The 12,602-nt window shown below is 45.4% G+C and overlaps 1 long non-coding RNA gene across 9 annotated transcripts in view; it reads right to left on the bottom strand.

Moving 5' to 3' along the window:
• Positions 1-12,602, bottom strand: part of LOC107314540 (uncharacterized) — a 195,346-nt gene that overhangs the window by 145,574 nt on the left and 37,170 nt on the right. For 7 of the 9 annotated variants that reach the window (XR_014947028.1, XR_014947029.1, XR_014947035.1 and 4 more), the window contains exon 2: positions 3,936-4,055. The exons of the other annotated variants lie outside the window; for them this stretch is intronic. This is a non-coding gene — a long non-coding RNA (uncharacterized LOC107314540). The remainder of the gene's footprint in view (positions 1-3,935; positions 4,056-12,602) is intronic. 9 annotated transcript variants of the gene reach the window in all.

Here is a 12,602-nt window from a genome sequence, read left to right on the forward strand (position 1 = left end):
TCTGCCCGAGATACCACACGGTGCACAATGAAGGGGAAAATCTAAGGTTTCATGGGATCTGGAGACAAGCAGTAAGGCTTGCACTGACTTCCACGTGAGCAGCATGAAGGAAATGCCGGATTTTGCAATGCTTACCATACATAGAAGGGAACAACAATGTCAGCAAGACTGAGCAAGTACAAGTCTTCCCTTGCTTTCAGCTACTTGTCATTTCAAGACCTCCTTTTTCTTTGTTGGATATAGTAAAAATAAATAAATAAATAAAAATGGTTTGAAACGGTCCTGAAACGCGTTTCAGTGGAAATTGTACCTGTAATGGAATATTTGATGGGAAATGGCCTGGAATTAATGATCAGACAAAAATTTCCAGCACTAGTTGCCTGTTACTGATACCATTTGATTTCATGTCTGGCTTGGCTTGCTGAGATGCATTCTGAGTTTCCCATTATCACAGATGCATAGAGAACAAGGCAAAGGTAAAGCAACCTTCTCTCCTTTCTTTCCATACTGCAGATCAAACAGACTCTCACCCATACAGAATCTGCCAAGCTCCAAAATTTAAGTCCAATCTAATATTTAAACAAAGACAGGAAATGTCTAGGAGGCTCAAAGAAAGCCCTTGGGTAAACTTCTTTGCACCTAAGAGGACGTTCCCAGAGGCAGGGCTAGGTATGACAACTCCCTCCAAACCCCATTTTTCACCCAGTCATATCCAGGATGAGAATATCAGGGCTGGCATGACAGGCTGTGGTTCTGCATCCCAGGGGGGGCTGATCATGCAGCCAGTGCCTGCAGCCCAGGCTGGAGGGTCTTTGGGATGTGAGTGCTCTCCATCACCTGTGGCACTGTCTCCTGAGATGGAAAACAGAGGGATATGTTGTCTGGGACAAAGAATTGATTCTTCCACAAAGAGATACTCTGTGTGTTGTGGGAACAGAAGACTTCACTCTGAAGAGCTGTCATTCCCCCTCCAACACTGAAGTCACTTCAACAGAGATGGACCAAGGGATAGAAAAAAAAACAACACATCAGGGCAAGACACATACAATGTGTCTGGTACATTGCTAATGACTATCATCTGGGTGCAACAACGGTAGGATGAGAAACTATTTCTTAATGCACACGGAGCAAAGGAAGCCCCTTAAGCAAACATACCAGTAGAACAATTAGATGGTTAATCACAACATTGGCCATGAGAGGGTTTCTCCATTTTCGCACTTCAAAGGAGCAGTAATTAATAAACAGTGTTGCCTCTTCTGGAGAGATGAGTCAGCCCCCTGCCCACGCTGGGGTTATCCTCACTGCTGCTGCGGCTGCTCTGAGCATGTGAGTGTTCCCTGGGGAGCAAGAGTGCCTCATGGAGCTTGCAGTGCTGCGCCAGATCACATAGCACTGCCCTGTAGGGCCTCCCCACAGCGTGCTGGGAGGGCTCCGGGAGCTCTCATGCGCCATAACTACAAATCTATCTACAACAGCTGGAAAAAGAGGTTGTGGGAAGGTGAGGGTCAGCCTATTCTCCCAGGTAACAGTGATAAGAAAAAAGGTAATGGCCTCAAATTGCATGAGGGGAGGTTGGATATTAGGAAAAAAAACATTCTCCGAAAGAGCTGTGATGCTTTGGTGCAGGCTGCCCAGGGAGGTAGTAGAGTCACCATCCCAGGAGGCATTCAGGAACCATGGAGATGTGGCACCAAGGGACATGACCAGTGGGCATGGTGGGTTGGGGATTGGACTTGGTGACCTTAGGGAGTCTTTTCCAACCTTAATGATTGACAAATGTTCCCAAACTCCAGGTGGGGGCAATGGAAGAAAAGTCAATGAATCACAGGAGCTGTCTGCATCCAGCCCCAAAGTAGCACTAGCAGCAGGTTGAAAGGCATCAACATTTACCAGTAAGTCCATGAGACGAGCAGACCTTTCTGCTTTTTATCCTGACTGGTTAAAGACAACATACATACACGGGGTATCAGAGTAAACTGGGAAATGATAAGACTCCCTTCTCTCAACAATGGCTAGCCCTGACATGATGAACACAACTCTACCAGGAGGTAAGCCTGAGCAGTTGAAGGGCTTGACATAAGTCTCACCTTCAGAGGGAAACACCTGAGCTTATGAAAGGCTCCCACTTCTCCTTTACCACAAGGACATATGCACACCTGTGGTCTGTAGCACTCTCCACTTTTTCCTAAGGCAAGGTGAACACCAGAAGGGTGAGAGCAAAGGAGCCCAAGCAGAGACAGCAGATGAAAACACAAAGTTACTGTTGCCTGTCTCAGGAGAGACACCAAAGAGCTGCAAAATGGAAGGGGAAGCAGTTCCATCCCACCAGGACCAACAAGTCTGTCTGTGTAACAGGCAGAAATTAACAGCTGGCTCTCTGGAATGCACCACACTGCAGAGACACTTGGTCCTTTCAGCTCTTCATTCACTTCACCATGTTTTCCCTCTGCTGGAGCTCCAGGTGGGAAGAAGCAACCACAGAAGAGCAAGCTTTGCACAGCAAGGCCTCTGCTCCTTTCCCGAGCACTTGTCATGTTCTGTTTGTAACCAAGTGTCACGGAGTTCTCTCTAGAGCTCACTCCATAACAGCGGGAACAAACCCAGGGAGAGAAGGAACAAAAGCACCTCCTTTCTCTAACTGCACGGTGCGGCACAGCCACGTGCGCTCCGGGAGAGGGGAAGGGAGATTGCAAATGGGACTAGGAGGGAAGACATGAAAAAAAAAAAGAACAATCTGAGAATGAACGGCAGTTTGATAAACCCAATCACACTAAACAACAACGAGAGAGTTTCAACAAGGAGAAAACCAAGTCCCAAATCTCACCGACGGGCTGTGGGAGGCAGGAAGTTCCGACCACGCTGTCCCCTCGCAGGGAACCGGGCCAAGAGACCCCGTCCCCTTCCCGACCTTCCCTCCGGTGCCCCCTCCCCACATGCCCATTTAAGGCAGTCCACAGAAAAGAAAAAAAACTTGCCCCCTTAACTCCCGTTATCCCACATGATTGTTCTGATGTGGAATAGCAACACCAACCAAATTACAAAACCATAACACCAAGCTTGGGCCAGAATCCCAGCAGATACTTTAAATTCGGCCTCAATAGATTTCAAATCTCAGACACTTTAAGTAGTTCCCTGACACACACACTCACTCCACCTGCATTTCGGCACTTTCACTTGTGTACTGTATATTTGATTATTTTTCAACACATTCCTTAGCTTTCCCAGTGGCAGCTATTGAGAAGAGGATGGCATTGTGGTGAAGGAGGACACCTGATCCTTGGTAAAGTCTGCAAACACCAGACTGGCTTGACAACTCCGTGCATAATAATAATCACATTCTCTACTTAATGAGAGACAGATGAAGTGGTGTGCCATGTTCTAGGAGATGTTTACAGGACAGAGAACATTGGAACAACCACATGGCTGCAAACCAGGCAGTGATCTACATGAGGAACTTGGTTTCAACAGTCACCAGGACCAGAAAATAAGCAGTCTGCAAACAAAAAGGATGCAAAAATCCTTTGGTTATGAGAGCTGATAGAACATTTTACCCTCCCAGGCTGCTTATTTCTCCAGTGCTTCAGTGGCATCATTAGTATGCTGAAAGTTTATCAATTCATTATTAAGGAATCATCCAGGCAGAATTTTAATTAACACTGATGTGAAAGCTCTTGCACTTCCTTTGTGTGTCTTATGCTTCTGTCATATCTATCAGATAAGGACTTCTGTCTTACAATGCACTGATCAGCACAGAGCACTTGGTCTCAGCCTGTAGGCTCTCTTGTGATGCATCACTCAGATGCACAGCACTGAAGAGGTTAATAGATACTGGCCTTTCCCTGGTGACCACCTTTCACAGCCATCATAAGGGGAGAGAAAAACTCCCAGGAAACAAGGACTCTAGAGCAAAAAGCCACTGAAAGTGTTGCACATGCCTTTGTTTGGGCGTCACCCATCTGCTTCTTCAGCCTTTCACTGGGGTTCCTCTCACAGCTTTTCAGAGCTGCAGACATCTGAGGCCTCATTCCAGGCTCTCCTTTCTCCTGGAGCTCAATCTGAGGGCAAAGAATGGAAATTCAAAATAAATAGTAAACAAAACCAAGCTCTCCTGTGTGTACACACACACACACACACACACACTTGTTTGGAAGTTCCTCAGCTAATTTTACTCCCTGTTCTCTACCCAATCTGGAATTACTATTATTTTTTCTTCTTTTTGTCTTTCCATGCCTCGGTAAGAAGAAAAACAAAGGATTGGAGAAAAAAAAAATATGTATTTTTTTAGAGAAGTAAAAATTACTCCACAAAGAATGCTTTGTCCTGTGTCATGGACCTGCCCAGCTCGCCAACTCCAGATTCAACAGATGAGGCAGACTGGTCACACCTCCTAATAGATGCTGATCAGGTGGCTGATTGGAAAGAATCTTAACCATTGAATCTGGAGTGAGCAATAAGAAGTAAATATGTTACTGGATGGTTCAAATCAAAGCCCCAAACACCTGCAGAATTTGGCTCTAAGTTATGGTCTGATCTGAGCTATCACAGGAATTCCAGTTTTTCCTGGCCTGGGACTTGTTGGCCATTTACAGAATGGAAACGGGAGTCAAAACTTGTTACCAAAAGGTGAAGGAGAGGATGAAGGAGAGGAGAGTGAATCCTAGGCAGGCTCCTTTAATTTCTTGAAGCTGGCTTCCCTGCTGGCAGAAACCTAGCTTAGCTGCAAGACAGTCAATGGAACCACATGGATTTGACCCAACCAAGGATTTATTTATTTCTTTTTTTAATAAAAGCAAAACACTCTGGGAAAACTTGATGTTGAATAAAATGTAACAACTTCAGGCCTTCAGTTTACAGTGAGAAGACAATCCCACTACCCATCAGAGAACTCTAAGAAGTCCTCCAGCAAGTGCAGATGCCTGACACCTGTAGTGCCTGCTTGCTGCACACCATCCAGGAACAAAAACCCTGTTGTATTTGGTATGGCTTAAGCAGATGGCATAAAGATGAGCTTTCCTCCAGACAGTTTGAAAACTTCACTTTTCAGGACATTTCTTTAAACATCAGAAAAGAACAAAGAAAAATTCAGTTGGGGTACTTGAAAACCTATAAGAAAATCTTTGCCCACGGTATTAAACCATTCCCTTCAGGAGAACATAGAGAGGAACGGAAGGCCTTGGAGGCAGCTGCTCTTATGCCAGGACAGTGTTCCATCACATCAACTTGCTTCCAGTTTCAGCCAGAGGTCACAGTATTCTGATACCTCCTTTTTCACATCTCCCGAAGTCTGTGCAGTGCCAGGTAATGCTGACAGCCTCTACATCTCCTTGCTCAAATGGACCGCATTATTTGAATGAGGAGTTCTAGAAGCAGAAGAAAATCTCTAAGGTCTGACTTCTTAAAAAAACAAAACTATACAAGGTGACTCTCCTTATATGTTATGATGTTTGTGTAGGCTTTAGACATCATTAATGTACAGAGCCAAGAAGCAAAGATGTTTGGCTTTGAGCTGTCATTGAGATTAAAAGCACAAGCAGAGCCAGCAAAGCTGAAAATAAAGAGGAATGGAGCATGCAATATTTTTTTTCTTGAAGTAATGGGCAAGCCAGCAGCATAGCAATGCTACTACCATAAGTATTCCATGATGCTCTTTACTACAGATCTCTGTGTTAATAGATTCTTTCAAGGTTTGGTCAATTACCATGAGGGGCAAATACTTGGTCTGCCCTAACATGATCTTGCTCAAGGATTCTGGAGGAAAATTCCTAATCAAGATCCTCAAGGTAACTCAGCCATGCAGAAGTTATCAAGAGTTGTGTTTTCATTAACCCCGATTCACCAGCAGGGAAACAGGTAGCAGGCAGTAATACACAAAGCATCAGTAGATGAGAACATCTCACTTCAGACTTTCAGCTGTTTGGCTCTGCCTACCAGACAATGTTGGCTCCTAGGTAAATAATGAAGCTGTCACATCCAAATGTTATTTTTAAACCACAAGCATTGGGTTTGGCACAAACTCTAGCAAAGCACAGCACGACCAAGGAAGTCCTGAGGAACAAGTGCCCTGCACAGAAGGAGCTGCTTTGGGGAAACCTCGCTGTTCTGCTGGATTTGTGTAACAAGTTGAACAGGAGCTCAGGCTTCAATCTATCAGCTACACGAGAGCACGGGGAGAGCCTGATCGAGGACACAGGAGCTGTGTGCAGGGCTGGCTTCATCAGCCATCACCTCCTCCACCCTGGCCTCCTATGGCCCTGGCCGTGCCGGCCAAAGCCATAGGAGGGCAGCAAACCCCTGGCAGTCCTGGGGCTACATTCCCAACAGGATCCTCTTCCAGCCCCTGGCCTTGGGCAGACAGACAGCCCCACATAGCACCCTTGGGAAGGTCAGTGAGGACTCCACTAGGGAACAAGGACCTGTAAAATCTCTTTGCATTGGCCATGGCTGGCCATCTTAGCTCCTCAACCACAGCCGTGAGTGTATGGAACCACCAGTAGGGTTAGCAGGGCACTGAGAAAGCAGGTGGGTTGTGTAACACACACTGGTGTGCAGATCACAACAGTAAAAACCACTTTCACATAAGACTGCCCGAACTCTTCTGTGATATGGGCTCACTGAAACATTTGGGGCATATGGGTTCAGCAACACTAAGGACTTTCATAATTGCACTGGTAGGGTAGCAGTGCAAGGACAGCCATACAGGCTCAAATCAAAGGTCTATCTACCTCCACGTCCAGCTCCCATGGTGGCCAGAAACAGAAATGGAGGAAAGAGAACAAGAAAAGAGCACAAGAAGTTCCTCCTACCTAGGATGCACACTGCTTCCAGCAGTACGCTGCTCGAGTAGCTTTGTGTTTGTGGCACCTGTGTCCACACACTTCCCTCCCCTGGCTGCAGCTTTGGCACAGAGCAATCCTGCCTTCAAGAAAGAGAGCCAGGCAATGCATTTAATCCATTGATGCAGACAAAGTTCAAACACAAGAAGTAGGTGAAATGGCATGAAAGTGAACACAACTCCCTCGCCAACTGTAATGAGTTAGCCCTCAAATGACCCTGAATCTCAGGGCACAGACTTTGTTACCAGATCCACACTAAAGATGCCCAAAGCACAAACACTTATGTTCCCAATGAAACTCACAGCAAATTGCTTCCCTGGTAGGTAAGGCAGAACAGCAGATAGACACATTCAAGGTAAGGAGTGTCAAGGCTGAGATCTACTCACAGCTACTCTAATTTCTCTCCTCCCAAGAGGGATCCACACTGTTTCTTTCCTGCCTGACTTTGCTCTTCTCCACCCAACTGTCCTTACTAAAGGAGCTTCCTACAGTGCCTTTTAGACTGCTGTCAGGTTTAGATGAACTCCACTCCATCAAATGGGCTGACCCTCCCTCTCCGTGCTGTTCCTGTGTGTTCTCTTAACTCTGATTTCCCAGTGAAGTAAAGAAGGAACAAGTAAAGCAGACAGCAGAGTTCCTTTTGCTTTCAGCTACCTCCCAGGGGGAAAAAATAAATAAAAAAAATCCCCACTTCTCCCTCTGCTCTCCTGAAAAAGAGCTGGTTCCCTTTCTTCTAATCATTCTGCTATGCTTCAGACACAAGGAAGTAGTGGACAGGTGACAAATGGGCCCACCCTTGTTTGTATTTTTCTCCTTATCTGGGGAAAAAAAAAACCCTGGTCCTACCCATTTTCCCCAAGCTGCTCCATCTTAAAGCAGAAGTTTCCCTTCTGTCAGCCTCTGTGCATGCTCTCCAGTTGCTGCTCGCTTGCACTAATTGCCTCCCAGACTAAACAACCCTATCCCTGCTTACCTGCCAGCTCCACTCCCGCCTGCTGAGCTCAGAGGGAAGCACAGCTGCCGCACCAGATCCCAATGCTGGAATGGGCTTCTGGGGAGGGAAGGGGAAACAATGCCATGCAGGCGAGAGACAGGAAGAGGCTTTGGGAGCAGGTTGAGAATGAAGCCTTCTGCATATTTTAGCTATGCAGATGTCCAAGTTGAATGCAGGAACAGAAGGGAGACTGTCCGATCCCTGCGGTAAACGTGCCTTGCTGTGCAATAATATTTGAATGATCCTTTCCTGAATGGGCATGCAGTTATGGCAGCATTGAGCTAAGGTAACCTCCCTGGCATCCATGTCAGCTTGGAAGTCGCCTTAGAATTACAACCGCACCCTAGATGGTGCAGCAAGACCTTGCCGTTGTTGTAAGTAGGCTTAGCTAGGTTCAGCACTTAGCATGCTTCTTCTCAAGCACCAGCTATTCAACATATTCATTACACAAAGGGGGCTGAAAGGAAAGCAAGGGATGTTTTCTTCCAGGGCTCTTCTTCGTAACTACCCACAAAAGAACTCTGACAAAGTCAAAGAGAGAGATAACAGCCTTGACAGCAGCCATTTCCACCATGCTACAAGTCACATGCGCAGAGTACAACTTAAGAAAGACATTCAGTAGCACCTGCCACATGAGAGGAAAGGAATGAGACCTATTGAACGCAGACCCTCTGCCACTATAATGCACAGCAGTGAACTGACAAGTCAGAGGACAGCATTTAAATTATTTGTAACAAGGAACAAGACAGCTAAGTGGCACAAGACCTCCCTTGTGAGGAACATCATTGCAGGCAACAGCAAGTAAAAAAGAAACTTGGCAGGACAAGGGGTGCTCCTGAGCACCACTGCCAGCCTTAAACTGTTTGGTCCCTCTGGTTGTTAACGGGGCCAGAGCAATGCAAAACAGATGCTCTAGAGGTGAATTCCAGCTACATGGCAAGGGGACAGACTTAGAGAGAGAGGAAGCAGCTGTGTCTCCTTGTTCAGCCAGCAGTTCCTTGTCCTCAAACGCCATTAGCAGACAACTAAGTACCCACTGCACAGAGGTGGGGATGATGGCTAGAAGGGGCAGCAGCTGCATGCAAGACAGTGCCACACATTACTAAAACCAGACTGAAAATATAGAAAGGTTTCAGTCTGGAGGGACCCTAAAGATCATCTGGCCCAACCCTGTGCTGTGGGCAGGGACATCTTTCACTAGATCAGCATCTCACTGCTCTCATCAAGAAATATTTCCTCCTTATATAAGGAGTCCAGGATCTCTGGATGTTAAACTAACTCCATCAAAAACATTGTTTTTGTCACTGAACAATTTGGTTTGGAACAGACTTTAAAGATCACCCAGTTCAAACACAGGCAGGGCTGCCCCTCAGTAGATCGGGCTACCTAGGGCCCCATCCAACCTATCTTCAAGCACCTCTGGGGATGAGGCATCCACACCTTCTCCGGGCACAATCTGCATCAGACACTTTGCTCCGATTCTCCCTCCTGCCCTGGATGGGCACAATCCATCCATGGCTGGCTAGAGAAAGATGGAGGGAGGGTGGGGAGCCTGAGCACCACAAGAAACCCATCACTTCACACACTGCACCAACAAGAAAGCCTCAGCAGTGAACCAAGCTAAGCCCCCAGCCAGCAAACAGCCTCTCCTCCTGCAAGATGAGCCCAGATACACACTGGAAAGGACTTCCCCCCCTCCCCCCCTCCAGCTCCCCTTTTTCTGCAGATAAACAGAAACAAGGCCTTTCCTCCTCAATTTCCCAATTGGTTTTCCATGCTCTAATTCTTATTTCTTGCATGGACACCCATGGAGAAGTCAATTGATTAGTTATTAAAACAGATGCAGAACAGATCACTCCAACACTTGAATAACTGCATGGCAAGAGCCCTCATGGAAAACATGACTTGAGCATAACAGAAAAGGGTCTTTTCTGAGAAGTTTTTGATTCTCGCTATGAAAGAAACATACCCCGGGTTTCATTCAATCGTCTATAGCAAGGGGTGTGCTAAGAGTGTTCCAGGCATTTTATAGGTGGGTGTCACCTGTTCCATGCGTCCAAAGATCATGAATACTCTCAAAACATTGAGAGACTGTCTTTACATGATCACAAGCCTTTCATTATTAAAAAAAAAAACCCAATGGACAGACAGACCTTTCTTTCTTTGCCCTCTGTTTTTCTGAGGTTTTCAGGTTTATACCCTCAAATTCTAAATGTACAAAGGTGGGGTTTGGTGATTTTTTCCTCAGCTCAAACTTACAGCTCCTCTGTAAGTCCCACAACTTCAGGAGTTAAATCTTTGGAGGAAAAATAAAATAAAATAAAATAAAATAAAATAAAATAAAATAAAATAAAATAAAATAAAATAAAATAAAATAAAATAAAATAAAATAAAATAAAATAAAATAAAATAAAATAAAATAAAATAAAATAAAATAAAATAAAATAGCACCAAACACAGGTTGGACATTAGGAAAAAAAGCCTTAAAATGAGTTGTCAGGCATTGGAATGTACTGCCCAGTCAGGTGGCAGAGACCCTGGTGCTGCTCAAGAGCCATGGTGATGTAGCACTGAGAGACATAGTTAGTGAGCATGATGGGGGGTGGGCTAATGGTTGGACTTGGTGATTTCAGTGGTCTTTTCCAACCTTAATATCCCTATGACTCTATGAAAATTACCCCAGACTGACAATTGTGACCAACCACATCTTGCATGATTAGAAACACCGACACTGCATCCATCCTTGTGGCAGCTGCCTGTGCCAAATGTCCACTAATCGTGCAATGGCACCACAGGTACTTGGAGTCACCAGGCTGGCCTGCTGTCACTACCAGACAGCTCCGCAAGGGGAGCAGAACGGACTCACCTTATGTTGGTATAACAAGCAGAAATCCACCCTACCCTAGGAAGCTCTGCTAAATACTGCAGGCCACAAACAGGACCCCAGAGTGCCTTTAACAGGATTTGCATTGCTTGAACTTAACAGTCCATCTACAGAAATTTGAAGGCAGAGCATTGTAACAAGACCCTGACAGCATGAAGCAGTCAGGTGATGCTGCCTTACACCATAGATGGAAGATCTTCCCAAGGAAAACAAACCATAATGGTACAGAGCCACAGCAGTGATACCTAAGCCTAGCATCAGCTGCAGGAAAGGAAAGGAGCTGTTGCTGGGCTGTTTGTGTTCCCCTTTGATCCCCGCCTGACTCCCCAGGAGTCATCAGGAACCAGGAATAATTTATAATAAGCTTTAGGCTGCCCTGATTTATTCTGGAAGCTGAAACCAGGTGCAAGGAAGTTAAATAGCCAGCATTTCTTGGCTTTTGCTGGGGGAGTGACGCACTAAATGTTACAATTCCCTGGTGTGGCATTTTTTAGGCTTTGTCTACAATGGGCAAAGGGAGTACGACCTAACATTAAGACAGCATGTAGAAAAGGGATCAGCCTTTTGCAAGTAGGATGTATCAATCCTTTACCTAGCTGCAGACACCGGCCCTGGAATGCAACTCAAGCCACGCTGGGACATTAGTAACAGAAACATAAAAAGCACAAGAAAATGTTGAAAAAGACAGAAAAACAGTAACTTTTCCAAACTAAAAAGTTTGAGGATATCCCCCCCAGAGTACTTTCAATTTCCTGAAACAACACGCAGACAAATGGACATCACCAAGTTAGTTTCGAAAAGCAGAACTGCAGAAGTTATTCATTATCAGTAGGACTGATTGGAAATTCAGCCTCCGGCTTGGTGTTTTGTTGTTTTTTTCCTTCCACTTACAAATTGCTCACAAACGGATCCTAATTTTTCCCAAGTGAATCTACAGCTTTCAAAAGTATACCCCTGTGAGTACAGAAGCCCACAAGCATAATGGGTCAGCAGTACCTAACTCCCTTAGACTTCTCTGAATAACTCAGCCTTCCCCAGCCCATTGAACAAAACCAGCTGTTCTAGTGGAGTTACTCGCATGTTTCCTACTTGGATTTTCACTTGCACATCACTGCTCATCTGCTCTCCACAGTTTGATTCTACACCTTGACCGGGTGACCAAAGGCTTTTAAAGTAAGAGGACAAGCAAGGCTGAATAATGAAGAAGTTACTTACAGTTCACATTTTTTTGGACAAAACAAAGTCTTGTGCTAAAGTTTGTGAAGCCCTTTAGATTCATAAACATTTTCCCTACTGCTCAAAGGTCATCCGAATACTCATAAATAATCAATAATATAACTCTTTGGAGACCAGCAAAGCCAAGTCAAACTGAGAGTTTGCCAGCACCTCTACAATACTGTTTATTCCATTAGTGCACCAGACCCTGCGCTGGAGCACTTGACTCTGTCCCTTCTAAACGGAATGAAAGAAACTGAACAGAAATCAAAATCCACTTGAATGAGTCAGAGTCCCACGTGATGATTGTCCCCTTGCAGACCACTCTGCAGCACGCACTTCCATCACTCTGTGTGTGAGATGTCAAATCATTCAGCTATAAACCCACTAGATTATGAATACTAGCATCCCGTCTCAGTGGATTTGAGGATTTCTCCCCCCACACCCTCCCCTTTCCCCCCCATCCTCAGTGATGAAGTTTTAATTCAAGCCTAACTCCATCAAAACAGCAATGTTACTCATTGTTTCAGAAGCAAGTGGGTTTGATTCCAAGCATGCCAAAAGGCAGAGGGAGGGAGATAGCAAGGAGGAACAGCTAAATCTTTTTGCTTCTCTCTTCAGCACCATTGCGAAACACTTCTCTGAAACACAAGACTCGAGTTGCCATGTTTTAAAC

This window comes from Coturnix japonica, chromosome 5 (genome assembly GCF_054131305.1).
Source record: "Coturnix japonica strain WE chromosome 5, WE-NBRP24, whole genome shotgun sequence".
In the NCBI taxonomy this organism is placed as follows: domain Eukaryota; kingdom Metazoa; phylum Chordata; class Aves; order Galliformes; family Phasianidae; genus Coturnix; species Coturnix japonica.